This window comes from Lonchura striata, chromosome 8 (genome assembly GCF_046129695.1).
Source record: "Lonchura striata isolate bLonStr1 chromosome 8, bLonStr1.mat, whole genome shotgun sequence".
NCBI classification, from domain to species: Eukaryota; Metazoa; Chordata; class Aves; order Passeriformes; family Estrildidae; genus Lonchura; species Lonchura striata.
In genome coordinates this window covers 3,745,068-3,760,802 of record NC_134610.1, presented here as the reverse complement: position 1 = coordinate 3,760,802, position 15,735 = coordinate 3,745,068, and the positions used below count along the sequence as shown (strand labels likewise).

The window sequence follows — 15,735 nt, the reverse complement described above, 5'->3', positions numbered from 1 at the left end:
TAGCATATGAAAAATGCTTTTAATTTTATCCATTTCTGGCCATATCTGTCACACACACAAGCGAGATAGCAGTTAGGTTTCGACTTATCTCTTCTTTACGACCTCAGCAGCAGGTTTAAAATAGATCACGCTCTTCTTGTTATTTGCAGCCAAGGTGTGTGTAACTCCCTTCCTGAGCAAAACCTGATAAAGGAGGAGCAAGCCACCCCATGGGAGGTGGTTTGCTCCCAATTCAACCCCAGAAGTCTCTATCGCAGCATCTCACAGCTCTGGTTTTATTTGACAAGTACAAGTCAGGGCAGCTCTCACCCATTACTCGGGTCACAACGTGGTGAGGCTGGAAGTTATGGCCCTATTTTTAAGCATTTTCTATGTGGTGTTTATCTGTTTCCTTAAAACTCCCACTTCCACCCCTGCCCTACGGACGGAGCGCACGCGGCACCGCGGCTCCCACGCGCCCTTTTTCCAAGACAAGGCGACTTTGTTTTACACCCAGAGACACCTCCCAGCCAAACCCCATCCCCAAATTCTTCTCAGGCACACGTGACACGAGGCGATCCATGGCAGAGCCCAGGGAACGCTCTCAGCAATATGCAATCCATTTTCACACATGCTATGGATCTCATGGCGTCAGTCATACGGTCACTGCACACACAAAGTATTTAAAGCCCATTTCTGCTACTTTTTAAGTAAATTAAAAACTCCCATTGCCTCCCAGGCAATTAGGCTGAGGCCCTAGGACTGGCTTAAAGCAGTGAGGTTCTGAGAGTTTACGTTTAGTGGTATCTGGCCTGGGAATTCTTGTGGCTTAGTAAAATTTTGCACACGCACTCTCCAACTTGGCTTTCTGGGACATGTTGGGGAAATGGCTATTTTTGCATGGATGTTAAAAAAAAGGCATAAAATTATGCTCCATTTTAATGAAAGGGTGGTTTTGCTTGACAAAACATATGTCTCTTATTAACAGTATTAATAGAAATAGGCCTGCTTTCAAACTTGCAATGAAACGTGACAAAACCCAGGGCTGGGTTCTCAGCTGAGCTTCAGGCACCTTTGCAACCCACTGCAGGCCCACCTAGCAAAACCCATCTTTTGTGAAAAAACCCATCTCTCTGAGCATCCCACTAAATACCTGCAAGGCCAAGAGCTATACCACGAGATCATTTTGCAGATTGCTTTCTCCAGCTGGGAAATTCAGGCGATCCTCCTTGCATCACACAGCAGCCAAAATAGGTATGTGTTGTCTGCCTATATAGTTTTGGGTTTTTGTCTTGGATCAACCCAAAGGAGCCATGGGAATGGCTTTTGTCAGTGGTGCCCACTCATCTACAGTGGTTAATAATAGCCAGGCAGCTCCAACCTTCTGGCTGGCATCAGCAGGACCCATGGATGTGAAATACTGCAGGAGAAAAATCTGGGAGTGTCCAGACCAGTTCAGAGAAGAACAGCCTCCCTTGCTAGAAGTTTTAACTTGAAGAATAAAGGGCACCTCGCTCTAATTAGGCAGATTAAGCTGATGAGCAAAGCACCTGAAACAACTTTTCCTCCCCACCTCGCCTGAAAGGAAAGAGCTCTCCTTAGTAAATAAACCAGCACAGTCCTTTCTCATTTTGACCATTTCTCACCATTTTACTCAACTGCCAGGGATACAGAAGCCTTAACCCTGACAACGCTTAAGTGAAAACTCCCCGGTTGGCTTTTTTTTACTTGCCTGACTTCTTTATTAAAGGCTTTCTGGCTGTGAGTGGGTGTCAGAGGTGCAGTATTTCACAGATCTGTGGGGCACTCCCTCATTTTGCTCTGTATCGAGATATTACAAGTTCCTCTTATTATAGAAAGCATGAAGAAAGATGACCGGCTCCAACTAAACTGATAGTCTCTGGGTATATTTATTTTATGATGATGGCAATGAAATAGCCCCTTATATATTTTCTATTGTCTTCAATAAAGGCACACTTTAATCACAAACTGACATATGAAACCTGCCTATTGGCCTATTGATATTTCTTTCGCACTGAGCAAGAAGCCAATAACCTATTTTAAATATAACTTTTAAAAACGACATTACCTAAGAAAAAGCTAGCAGTATTCCTGATAAAATATATTGTGGTGAGGCTGAAAAGTGCATGCAAAGCAAGCTGCATTATTAGAATGTTTAAATATTAATTATACCGCTGTGTAGTAAAGATGATCAACTGTGAGTGTCAACTAATTTTCTAAAAGCTGCAATGTTGGATGTCGTCTAAACTTCTATTGTTAAGCTAAAACTAAAAGCCCAGCAAGTTTAGTCTACTGGAGTGTGTTTATTTTTATTGGTTTCTGCATAATTTTTTTAAACGTAAACCAACTTTAACCCCTTTACTGTAATCTCTGCCAGTGGAGCTCCAATAGCACATCATAAAATTCCTATAATTCTTCAAAGCAATGTAGCTGGAAAAGGAAAAAAAAAAAAAACCAAACAAAACTATGGACACTTTGCAACAAATGCCAACTATGAGATTCAGCCAATTAAATTTAACTCTTGCAAGTTCATTTTGCTGGCAATATACGTGTAGATGTAGGTTCAGCCTTCCCTCCCACATCCAATTTTGTTGGGAGCAACTCCCAGGCAGGCTGCTCGGTGCTGGGCTGGCTGTATTGTGTGAAAAATCCCGCTCAGGTGGTACCTAGAGCTGATAGGGGAGGGAGGCTGAGCAGACAGATGGGGAGGCAGATGTACAATGCTACATAAAAGTAGAAAGACTTATATTATCTTCTGTGAATGCCTTAAGTGACTGAGCGCAGGCAGCAGGTGGAGGGGTGCCAGGGCAGGGAATGAAGAGTTAACCAAAAAATGACTGTCATTTCTCTCCCTCCTAGCAGCTATTGCTCCCTCAGACTTTCAAGAGGAGGCACAAGACTCGAGTGAGAGAATCACTTTGAGATTCTTCTGTGAAGACAAAGAAATAGTGTGCGCCGAGGCTGGTAGGCTTCCTTCCGTCACTCATGGATGCTCTGCCAGGATTTCCCACCTGAGACAGATTGCGACGCATGTTCGAATCACTCATGCAGGAGAAGCAATACACAAGTTCAGTGTAAAGCCACTTTAAAAGCTCATCGGGTGCATACTTTACTTGTACAAAATACCTTATTCATGATGGAGCAGTGAGGGCCTAGGTAATTACTTGAATCAAGGTGGCCTCAGAAGTGTTTAAATCTACAAGGACACTTAGAGCATGAATAATGCAAAATAATTTGCATCTAAATTTTTTAAGTGTTCTTTATTCAAAAACTAAAATGCAGTTCCGATTAAAGTTTGATGAGTGAAAGCTGAGCACTTCATACCCACTGTGAAACGTCTCCTATTTGTGGAAATTATTTCAGACAGTGGTAAAGGGACAAAAGAGATCAAAAAAAAAAAAAAAAGTTGGTGATTAATCTGCATTTCTTTTAAGCCATCCTTATTCCATGAGGTTTGGTGAGTAGGAAGTTAATTTCTGTACTTGCTGGTCTGATACCAGCTACATTTCACCCCTCTAAAGCAGCCCCATCGAAAGCACAGCTCTAATTATTAACCAAACAAAATAACTATTCTTTTGCGTCTGATGATAGCGCGAAGCCGCTCGTGGCTCTGAAATTTGTCCAGTATCTCTTAGTGCAATTAATCTCGCTTCTGTCCCCGTCAACCTCTTTGGAAAAGCCTTACGTGCAAAAATACCCTGGCTGCCTCTGCCTCTGTGCTTATAGGGCAAGAGCTTGCATTTCTTCACTTGGAGCGGGTTGCATCCCTTTCTTTTGAATTTGCCATTGACAGCATAAACTGCCGCGTATATCATCGGTTCAGCACTTTATTATATCGTCTCTAGTCCTATTTTAGAACGTGTTGAGCAACCCCCATAAAAATTGTTAAAGAGGAAGGAGTGAACAAGACAAATGTTGTGTAACGCGCTCGCTGAAAATTATGCCTTTCTCTGCCTGGGCTGGAGGCAGAGGAGAGAGAGGGAGAGGGGAATGTCAGAAACAGCCGTTTTCGTGGGCAGACGTCAGTGATCCTCTTGTTAAATGTGCTTAATTCACGTTTATGTTTCCAACGCTCGACCCTGCCCATCCAACTGGCGGGAACGCACCGAGAGTAGAGACATTCAAAGTTGGAGAGTTCTCAGATCCCCGGAGATTTCTACAGGAGACACTGCATGCATCTGCTCCCCGTTTTGCTCCTGCCCTCCACACCCAACGTCTTGCTGTGGTACAAGAGCCAGACCTTCCCAAAAGCAGCCCTGGGAGCAAGAGGGATGGTTTTTTCCAGCTGCTAAAACCTCAGGTCGGGAAATCTACTGGGATCCAACAGGTTAGGCAGGCAGCAAAGTTTTAAGCACAGGCTCACTCCGAGCAGCTAAACTTTAAAGGCCCCTTTGCAAAGGAAAATCATTTTCCTTCTGCAGCCCTTATAAAGAATAAAGACTTCCAATTTATTACCGGCTCAAAAGCTGGCTGCCACTTTATTGGACTTTCAGATGAGTGTGCTCGCCACGCTTTCTTAGGGAGAGGATCTGCTACGTTTTTCTTGGATTTGGAACAATGCGAACATTTTTTTAACTCATTGAACAAAGATTTCCCCAGCAACAGACCCCCTGCTCAGCAGGTCACCTATCTTTGCGACAGTTTTTCTTTTCCCACGCTAACCCTAGGGCTCATTTGCATAAGGTCTCTGTTGTGACAATTAGTTTCAGGTGAGCTGATTTCTATGAGGTTTGCCCAAGACGATACACAAGCTCTGGGCCTCCCTGATCCTGGCCCTAATTGCGACTGACTGGCACCAGACACAATCACCCTCTTGATTCAGCAAATTGTCCTGCAAGTAGCTTGTTGTGACCCTGCAATGCACAAATCATATCATGTCAGCCTGGCATAGTAAACAGTGAATAAAGCAAATTCAGAAAAAAAAAAAGTTTCATAATAGCTCCTCCATCTTCTAGCCCCAGTGGACAAGAAGAATACAAATTAAAGCTATATCATATCTGTGTGCTGGTGGAAGAGGTGTCTCTGCCCTGACTAACAACTTTGGTTTGCTGGGGAGTTTTTTGGAGGTTGTTTTTAATTTGCTTTGGGAAAAAAAAAATAAATCTGATGCTGCTTCATTCTGTCACCTGGGGAGAAATTCCACAGGTAGCGTAGCCGGATCACTGTAAATACTTCCTAGCTTGTTGTGGTGGAAATAAGCATTATGTTCCTTCATCATCTCAGAAGGTAGATGGTACAGCCACATGCAGATTAATTGGGCTCCCAGACCGCCCACTCAGGGAAAATACAAATGCAAAAGACCATCTGACTTTTGGGAAGTTGGGACAGAACTTTTCCCAAAGTGCCCAGGAAGGAGCGGGGGGTGCAGGGAGACCTCACCCCACTTCTCCATGGCTGACAGTCCCTCGTCCCACCACAGCACAGCTTTGGGCTCACTCCTGCCTGTTTTGGAGCAGTGATAACCCTGTGGACTGGCTATTGACGTGTCGGGCTGGGGAAGCATGCAGCCTCTGAGATGGGCAAGGAAAAGGAACAACTAATAAATCCAAAGGGACAAAGACAGAGTTAAGGAGGCTGGAGGAACACCTTTAACTGCCACACTAATGATAACGCTTGGTCAGGATGAAGAACTGTCCTTATCTGTGAATAACTCCCTTTTCCTCCATTCGACTCACAGTTTTCATGTTATTTTTTGGTGTGATGCTCAATTCTTTCCTACCAGAGTAGCTCCGGCTGTGACCTCCGCCCCGTGAGTGTGAGTCAGGAGAGATTCCCTCCCCACCTTATATATTGCTTTTTTTTTTTTTTAAGTGAAGACTAATTTGCAAAATATTATTCACCATAGAGACAAAAACTGCTCCCCTGCTGTAACTGGGATATGAAGGGTAAACTCCAAGCCAGACAGGTATATTGAGTCCTGACTTCAGACAGAGACCACAAAGGCAGGATTAGACCCCTCAAATATATTTTGTGATGATTATTATTGTGAATTAGATCAGGCTATTAGTTTTGGACTACTTTTAATCTCCTGGGGAAATCTGTATTTACATTTGGGTTGGGTTTTTTTCCCCCTGATGCAAATTGCTTCCCCAAATAAATAGTTATGTTAAAAATCCTAGTAAAAAAACTGTTTCAAAATCCTTCACTGACCATGGCTGGCAGCCAGTGTGAGAGGTCAGCCTGCCAGCCCCAACAGTTTGCAGCTGCAGTCGAGGTAACTATATAGGCAAAAGTGCATCTGACACAGTGCATTTCTGTTAATCTACTCTCTTATCAACTGATACAGGCAAAAAGTACTAATTGTTTATGTGCATATGCAGATAAAAGTAAGAATGAAAAAAAAAATCTTCCCTCAGCTGTGAACACCAAATTTTACCCTGGGGAAAAAAAAAACAACTGCAGGGTGGGAGACTTAATTCTTCTTTACTGGTACAATTACATTGATTTAAAAGTCATTAAATCTTCTGATATTCCTGTGATCTCAGGAGTTGTTTATGACCTGGGGTTCTGTCCCAAGCATGCCTGTATGGCCTGAATAATGTGAAGGAGGTGGGGGATAGCCCCTCACTGCAGGCAGGGCAGGCAGGGCAGCCACAATCCCACCCTGGGCTCCCCCAGCCTCACACTCTGTACCTTTGCAGGACATTGAGGTTGCATTTGGACACAGAAACAGGACAGGCAGCACTCCCAGAGCAGGACACAAGGTCAGCCTTGGGTTGCTTCTTCCCGTGGTGTGCACTATCCTCCCGGGAAACTTCCTGATCCCTCCTGCCCAGAAAGGTGCACAAGAGGAAGGACACTCAAAGTCCTGCCTGCCATGAACCTCTCCATGGACAACTGCAAAGCTCCCGACACTTTTGCCACCACACAAACGCTGCCAGGCTTTGGCTGGGTTGTACAAACCCATCGTTCCAGCCTGAAGCACTGCTACCACGCTCAGTGGCAGCCCTGGCAGGAGCAGCTGGTTGCCCACCACTTGCCATCAGGCCAGGGCTGGGCTGTGGATGCACAGCAAGAGACCTCCCAAACCTCGCCTTCCCCCCTTTTTAACGTGTGTCCCCTTTTCACGGCATCCTGTGTCCCTGCTAATGCTTTTATCCCTCTCTTGTGACACAAACCATGCTTTTACACCGAAGGCAACACAGCGAGCTGATTTTGCACTTTAACCTTCAGCAATTCTGATTCTAATGCAAGGCAAAACTTTTAGATTTTTAAGTAAATAAACAGTTGATTCTGACAAAAAATGACTATTCCCTGAGGGGACATTTTTGTGAAACTGCGCCAGGTACAAAAAAAAATGTATATTTTTTGGCTTGGTCATGAAACTGTCAAAACACAACTCTAACATGTTTTGCTGCATATGTAATTTTTTTCCCACAGCTCTTTCCGAGCAATGCTTAATTCTGAATTCTTTCTGCACCCAGCACTTGCAAAGAAATTGATAGATGCACAAGCAATTCAAGCTGAGTTTCTAAGTGAGTGAAATAGAACAGCCAGAAGAAAGGAGGAGGAGAAAAGCAAGACAAAGCCAGAGAAACTTTGTTAAACTTTCCAGATAAATTATATTTTTGAGATACAATTCACCCTCAAGATAGAGCTTTGGTGAGATTTAAGCAGGGGGAAGGTTTTCTACTGGCCCTGGGCACATGGGCTAAGTTTCACCTTCTGTGCTCATGTAACTTCATTTAATTTTATTTTTAACTGCTCTCTCTCTCTCTTGCTCTCTCTCATATATAGATATATGTTTGTATATGTAAATATCAAAGTATCTTGATCATAGTTGTGATTAAGAACTTCACTTTTACTAAAAACAGCTATGGCACTGCTCTTTAAAATAATAATATATTTTCCCAAGTGCCTTCACTGTTTCATCCCAGCAACTGAAACAGAGACAATCCTTTGTATGTTGAAATGTATAATTATCATGTAGCCAAAAGGGAGGGTGTAATTTTCACATCTGATTACAAGGGAAGAGTGTAAGTGAAGCTGCCTTGGTAAACTTACACTTGTTTACAGAGAGCAATACCTTTGATATTAAAAACTCCAAACATGTAAAATGCTGGAAAAAATCAAGATTGTCATGCACCAAAGCTAAACATCAACAACAACAAACCCTAAGCAATTTTTTTGGCAGTTACAAACGAAAAGTCAATTCTCCTGTACTCGGGCTGTTCTCCTCACTTGAGGTGTTTGTTAAGAGAAAAATTGTTTTTGCACAGTGTGCTTTACTTGTTCATGTGGAAGGTTAAGAAGATGAAGATCCAGCATTATTAAAAAAAAAAAAGGGGGGGGGGTGGGGGAGATTTCAAATGTTTCTGCTGTTTATAGCTATACTTGGGGAGTTTAAACTAGAGAAATGCTTTTCATATTTGACTCCATCTTCACAGAATTTACTTCTCCTAAATGTGACTGCATTTGCTTTCAAGATTTTTGTGTTCTTTTTTTAAAAACACATGAACTTTCTCCTGTTTATTTCTTTTTATCTGTCTTTCTTTCTTTGCTGATTTACCTCTCATTAAATGAGCTTCTACTCATGTGAAATTAATTTCTGACCAAGTACAAGATGGTATCAAGGAAAGGAAGAGCTGTCAGAGAAAACATCACTTACCAAGGAGATTAAAGATAAGCAGAAAGATCACACTACAGGTAGAAGGAAAAAGTACTGAAAAACCAAGTAAGATATCAGAAACTGTTTAAAATGAGATTAAAGCATAATTGTTAGAGAGTTGTTTTTGTATTTTTAGAATTCATTAAAAACTCTCTACAAGCATTGGATGTCAAAGTATGATAATCTCAGGCTTTCACTAACCAAGAAAAAAGGAGGGGAGTGAGAAGGAAAACCAAATTATTTTTAGTATGTGGAAAACTCAGCTTTTTGTTAGAGTATGAAAAAAATCATATAATTAACATGTACAACATCTAGCAACAAGACTGTGATAGGACCCTATTTTCTAAAGTATGTCCTTTTTTCCTGCCCTAAAATTAAGTTCCTGGTCCCATATCCTTGCTCTGAACATCATATCCATGGGAAAAAAACACCTACCACAACAACTAAAGCATAAGAAAAATAAAATGTAACCCAGTAATAACAGTAATTCCACTTGAGGATGCATGTAGTTACTTTAAAAGTGGTTTTGTCTTGTGCAGAAAGACATGAATGCAAGGGCTACCGAAAGCAATTTAATACCAGGTGGGGGCTGACATTAATCTTTCATGACAATAATATTGTGGTGTTACAGGAGGGCAAAACCAAATACCTTCTTGCACGTAGAACCACTTCCCTAAGAGTCTGTGCCTGTCTTGAAAACGCACGTATAGAATTGATGTATGGCCCCAAATTCATAATGAATAGGATTATTAAACAGTCTCCACTCGTGCAAATAATCAGACCTGTCCTCCTTCTGCTTCCCTTAGGTGTGATCCAAGCTTTCCCTGCGAGCAGTGCAGGAATGCTATTCCTCCTGGAATGGGCCACGTTTGGTGAGCCCAGGCTGTGCAGAGCTGTTTCCTGCAGCACACCGAGCCAAATTCTGTCTGTGGTTGAGAGCAGTGCCATGAAAGCCAACGGGGCTGCACAGGGTGTGCCTGAGGTCGACGCAGCTTCTGAGCAGCATTAGTGTACTTAAAACAACAAATTAATGTCTGTGGAACACTAATCAATGTTTGGTGCACTCCACATTTTTCACTGAGTTGTTAGAGTACATTTGCTTATATTTTGCACTATTTTAATTTAGCCATATTGATCAAACTGAACACTCAATAAGACCCTAGGCACCTTAGCCTTATTAAAATTAGTCAACTTGAAGTAAGTGAGCGGAGGAAGTAATGGAAACTATTCAAAGATTTAAATACAGTGCAGCCCACTTAAATAAATACCTGTTAATGAAATAAATCTGTATATGCACATATTTCCTCAGAAACAAATTATTAAGGAGGCCCTTTAGAAGAATAAGACTCAAACATATTCCTTAGTTTAAAATAGAAATATTTCTGTGTACATTTGTGTTTGCTGTGTTAAACTTGGGGAGTCCATGCTGACCTTTCTCATCAAAGCAGTTATCATTCTTTAGAGTCTTACAGTGTCAGAATTGATAAAAATGTCCCTAACTAACCTGTAAGTAAACACTGCTGTGGGGTTTTGGTAGCTCTACCAAATGAGTTTATCCCAGGAAGGGTAGAACTCATCTGGGCCAGCACCCAGAAAAGAATATCTGGGCAGCTGCAGAACTAAAATAAAAGGCATTTAACATGCAGTGGAAAAAATAAAAGTCATACAGTCTAGTCTTTACAAATAATACATCTTTGTCTTCAGAAAGTTCTATCTTTTTTTTTTTTTAAGCAGGGGTAGAGAGGCGAGATGAAAGCACCAATTCCAAGGCTTGGCTTGAGCAGGGATTCACAGTACAGCTCCTTTTGGCACATCTCTGGAGCTCAAAATATTGTTTTTGAAAACATTGCTGTTTTTCAACAAAAATGGGAGATTAGACAACATCTTTGGCTGATTAATCCTCTCTGCTCTCTGAGGGGGTGACCTATGATCACATATTTTTTAGCCGGGGAAAAAAAATCCACCACTCCGTAAACTCTTCCTGTGGTACCTACAAATGAATTAAGCTAAAAAGTGGGTAGAGGATCTGTGGAGGTTTCCTGGACTCCTTGCTTTAGGGAATGTCTTTAGAGGGCTTTGTATACCCATTTTTTTCCCCTAGTCCAATAAAAGATATTAGCTCTTTTCCCTGAGCAAAGTCCCTCTCATGAATTAGGCCCTACACTTGCAACTAGTGTGATATTGCTGGCCAGGTTTCACCCCAGTAAAATTCTAATCTATACTTTGTCTTGCAGAATTAAGAAGAAAATGCATATCAGCAGAATCTCCTCTCTACTTTATTTCATTTATAAATTACGAGAATGATGCTATTATATATTATTAATTTCTGCTGTTCTCCAACTCGGCTGCAGCAGTGAGCTGCGGATGTTGGAACGGTGTAATTATGTTCTAGTAGGGCAGCCATCCGTTTCCTTTCAAAAATTTACAGGATTCTTAATCATGCTGCTCATTTGGGTGCGCAGTAGCGAGGATGGCGAAACACAAACAGGGCACGTTCGTTTACACAGGAACACCTGCTTAGCATGATAGCAGATGTCAGTCAGCAAGCAGAACACAAAAGAAAAATATCAACAACAGCAAACTAGAAGCATTTTTAACTCAGTACAGAGATCTCTTGTCTGGGAGAAGCCAAAGGAAGGGGATGAGCCTTTGCAGGTCAAAGCAGAGGCGCGGTGATGATTTGGAAAGTCTCAGCCAATGTTCCCCAGGGACTGGGTCAAAAAATCCAAGACAAACTGCTCACTGGATGATGGGAAATTTAACAATTTCTCCTTCTAGAGGGTTACTTTTGCCAGCTTGATGCTAGGCATCTTTCAAGGCACATCATAAATATATGGAATAGTTGATAACTACAGGGAAGTAGTTGAGAGGAGTAAAATCCAGAGAACTACTGCTCCATGTGTAAGCATTCCCGCTGCAACCGCTTATTCTCAAGGCTTTAACTTTAAATGTTTCATCCAGGGCTGCATCTTGGCTCCCCCATCTCAAATTGAGAGCGTTTCTGTCTGGTGCATATTTTATGAAATAAAAAGATGTCAGCAGAGGCGCAAAAGTTCAACGATTTTGGGCTCTCCCGTGCAGCGCTCCAGCCTGGGAGTGGCCACACCTCTCCCAGGGAGGCGTCGGAAGCACGGAGCCCGAGCCGAGCCGTGGCAGGCAGGTATTAATAATCCCTCTCCGTGGCATAGGCAGTAACTACTCTTGCCCAGGATTGTTAGTATTCAGAGCGAGTCAACTTGCGTGGGTCCGTGCATTAAGGGCTCCCTAAGTATGCATTGACTTGATACCCAGTAATGGCTTCTAAGGAGCCGTTATGTAGTGCCGTGTCAATGATCCATGCATTGAGGACTCCCTAAGTACGCATTGACACGATAGACCGGAACGGCTCCGAAGAAGCCGTTACGGTCTATCATGCCAATGATCTGCGGATATTGGCAGTGCCTCCCACACTTCTGCAGAGACTGTAAAAGTCTCTGAAGAAGCTGTTATGATCTCAGTGGAAGGACCATCAATCAGGTCGATGGCAGGGTTGAGTTTTGCCATTTTTCCAACTGATCGTTGGGAGGCCTTGTGCTGCTTCTAGAGTTAGATTCAAAGAACGGACAAAATATAAAGGCTGCCCACCCACAGAGTGGTTCTGGGACTGTGCAGAGCTAAGCAGGATCATAATATGACCTCTGGTTTTATTTGGTTTTGGTTTCTAGTTCCAGCTGCTTCCAGATGGGAATCCTTGACCAAGTCGCTTCAACTCTTCCTACGTTTGTTTGCTCTCTTTTAGCGAGCGTGGAAAGGGATGACATCTTGTGAGTGAAGATTGCAGTGGGGCTTGGAAAATGTGAATTTAGAGCAGTTGGCTGCCCTAAAGGCTGGTGTGAACATCTCATCACTGATGGAGGGCTGAGATGAACGAGGTGTGTACACAGAATCACGCAATGGTTTGGGTTAGAAGGGACCCTAAAGACCATCCTGTTTCTACCCCCTGCCATGGGAATGGACACCTTCCACTAGACCAGGTTGCTCCAAGCCCTGTCCAGCACCACACCTTTCACACCCAAGCACGCAGGCAAAGCTACACTGAAAGGAAGTCTTACTTCTAAAGTTTTGTAAACTTCTATCTCTTGAGTTTATATAGTTTCCATCCACTCAATTTCTGTGTATTCACATCAGATTCTGATATTCACATCAGTTCTGAGAATCACTGGTGGCAGAAGGTTATCTGTATTTTCTATGATGCCAAAACTTTCTATGAAAATGCTGTGAACCTCTTTTCCATGTCTTCTTTGGTACATGAATATATTTTTTAAATGTTTTAAGGTACATCATTCACAATGAAGTTTTAATTCATGCTAAGTCTATGACCACAAGACACTGCTTAACCAGCTGGTATTGTTTGTGTCTACTTTTCCATATTCTTTCAGGGAAAATTTGACCTTTTACTCTTTCATATTCACTTCATAATACTGTTGAGGGAGATGGAGCTATAGTAGAATTTAAGTATATAGAGTACTCTGCCTACTTTATACATTGGTTAGAATTGGATGATCTTTGTGGTCCTTTCCAACCCAAACTATTTGATGTTCCTATGATTCTCTGATGAAAATAAGCCCATTTATGGTATGATCCCCCATAATTTAATTTACATCTACATGGTTAAATGCTAGCAGACCACCAGAGAAAGACTGTAATCATACCTTGTGGAAAGCAGAGATCCTCAAGCAAGAAAAAGTAGAATTACTGTGCAGGTTGGAACACCATAGAGAGACCTTGTCTGTAGCCAGGCTGGCCTGAAAATTGTGAGCTCAAGAAACAAAAGAAACTGAGCAAAAGGAGATGGAGGAACATTACAGAGGATCAGAAAGGGTCATGATAAAGGAGAAACTGAGAGGACAGAGAAGTCTCAAGGAGCAGTGGTTATTAATCCCAGGTACCTCTTTCTTTGGACTCAAAGACTGAAATATTTTTAAGTGTATTTTCAGATGTGTGGAAGCACCAGATTTGTCCAGAGACTGGTATCCCAAATCTGTGGCAGTTTTGGCGCTGTTAATAATCAGTTTGGAGTTGTAGCTATCAGGTCCACAACAACATCGCCAGCAAACAAAGAGAAGGACAACATGAAAACTACTAAAATCTTGAGGCATGCATAGATTTTACCAACACAGCCCTCACTCAAATTCCTTTCAGGTAGAAGAGTTTGCAAAATGTTCTGGAAAGCCACAGTTGTTCTTTGGATATTCTGCTCTCCAAAGGCAAAACTATTAATTCTTTGAGAATGTATCTTTGGGATTTAAAGTCTCTTTGGGGTGTCCCTGAGAACCAATGGGCACCAACCACTGCTGCAACCCAAATTCCATTCAACGTCTACCTTCATGCTGCACATTGCAAAATTGTGTGAAAAGTTGCATTTCCAAATCTGGACAGCTGAAGACTGCTGGAAAAAAAAACTCTAAGCTTTTCACTAAATTTAATCATCTGGGGGTCTAAACTCTACTGAGAAGGAAGAGAAGATATCATTTTACAATGATTCAGACCATATTTCACATGCAGCATTTAATGGATGCTTTCAGGTGTCTCATGTTATAACGCTGCCCTTGCAACATGTGCTGAGCCCTCCATGTAAAACCTCAAATATTTTTTTCAACCTCTGGGATAGGAGCAGGCATTTGCCTCCTTCCATGTGTATATTTATTAGTAAGAATTTTGCACGGTATAATTGAAGCCTGGCAGTTTTTACCAATCGAGGCTTAAGAGGAAAACTAACACAATGTAATGTTTTGTGTCTTTTTTTTTTGTCTGTGCAGACCAGTCACTGAAAAGGTGCAAAGCACTTCTAAAAGTACATTTTCTGAAATTCAAAGCCTTTTAAGAAAGGTACACAATGCAAGAATACGCAGCTGCAATTTTAAAAAGGCTACTGCTCCTTTAATGCCCAGCTGGTCCTGAGATGTAATAAAATTGACATATTGATTCCTTTGAATTTACAAATGCCTGTTTCATAAACTCCATCTCCAAAGCCTAGGCATCTTTAGAGCACTGTCATTTTTTTCTCCAAATGGATCAATTATGTGCCCACGTAATCCTGTTACCTGTGAAATCCATGCATACTTCTCCCATTTGCTGCAGTTCCCAGGCGGACAAACTTGCATTATGTACGCATAAACAAACAGAGCATTTTCCTGATATTAGGGATTGTTTTCAAAGTGAAAAGCAATCTCCTGGGTCCTTTACTCAAAAAAAAAAAAACAAACCCATACATAGTGCGGTGTTCCTCCAAGTAACCTCACTGCACTATATGTATAATTATTACACAACACAGCAAATCATTAAAAAAACATTGAGTCCCTCTATCTCAAATGCTTCAACTGCAAAAAAGCATCAAGACATAGCAGCCAGCCCTCATTTTCCTGGTGAATCAAACTTTCCCATTTCTTTCTCAGCTTCTTTATTTGATAATTATTGCCATATCTATAAGGAAATTGCGTTCATCAGAAGGGTTTCTGCGTGACTTAAATATTAGAAAAAAAAAACACAGCAAAATTTGCTGTGGAAGTTTGGGGCTTTTTTATTTTATTTCTAGGATAATTCATCTTTTCATCGTGCTGAGTACCTTTCCATCACTTACACACACACACAGAGAGTCAAGCAGGCATTAACCTGCAAACCTACCACTTATGCATATAAATGCATCACACATACAACTATTCCCATATCCCGTGGCATATTATTTGTATGAATATATACCGTGCATAGAAACACATTTATACACACACACCCCATGCACAATCCTCAAATATAAGCAGAGAAAAAGAGAATAAATGTGTTTTTCTCTGTATATGAATTGTTTATAAAGTACCGTGTACATACATAGATATGAATTCTTGTTTCATTCTTTCAGACTGTGCTGTATCTGATTTTCTACACTTCACTGGGCAACCAGCAGTTCAGTTACACTACACTTGCCCTGTACAATTTGTCTCTAAAAGGTTCCCAAAATTATGAAACATCCTGTCTGCTGCATGGCCTGCTCACCGCAGTGCCTCAGCCTGAGGTGCATCCACAAATACAGAGAGGAATGCATAGGAAAAATGTAGTGTATATATATATATGTTTGATGGTTGGAGCCCATACAA

General features: G+C 41.7%; 1 protein-coding gene across 6 annotated transcripts in view; it reads right to left on the bottom strand.

Moving 5' to 3' along the window:
- ZEB2 (zinc finger E-box binding homeobox 2) overlaps positions 1-15,735 on the bottom strand; it is a 114,855-nt gene that overhangs the window by 77,020 nt on the left and 22,100 nt on the right. The window lies entirely within an intron of this gene.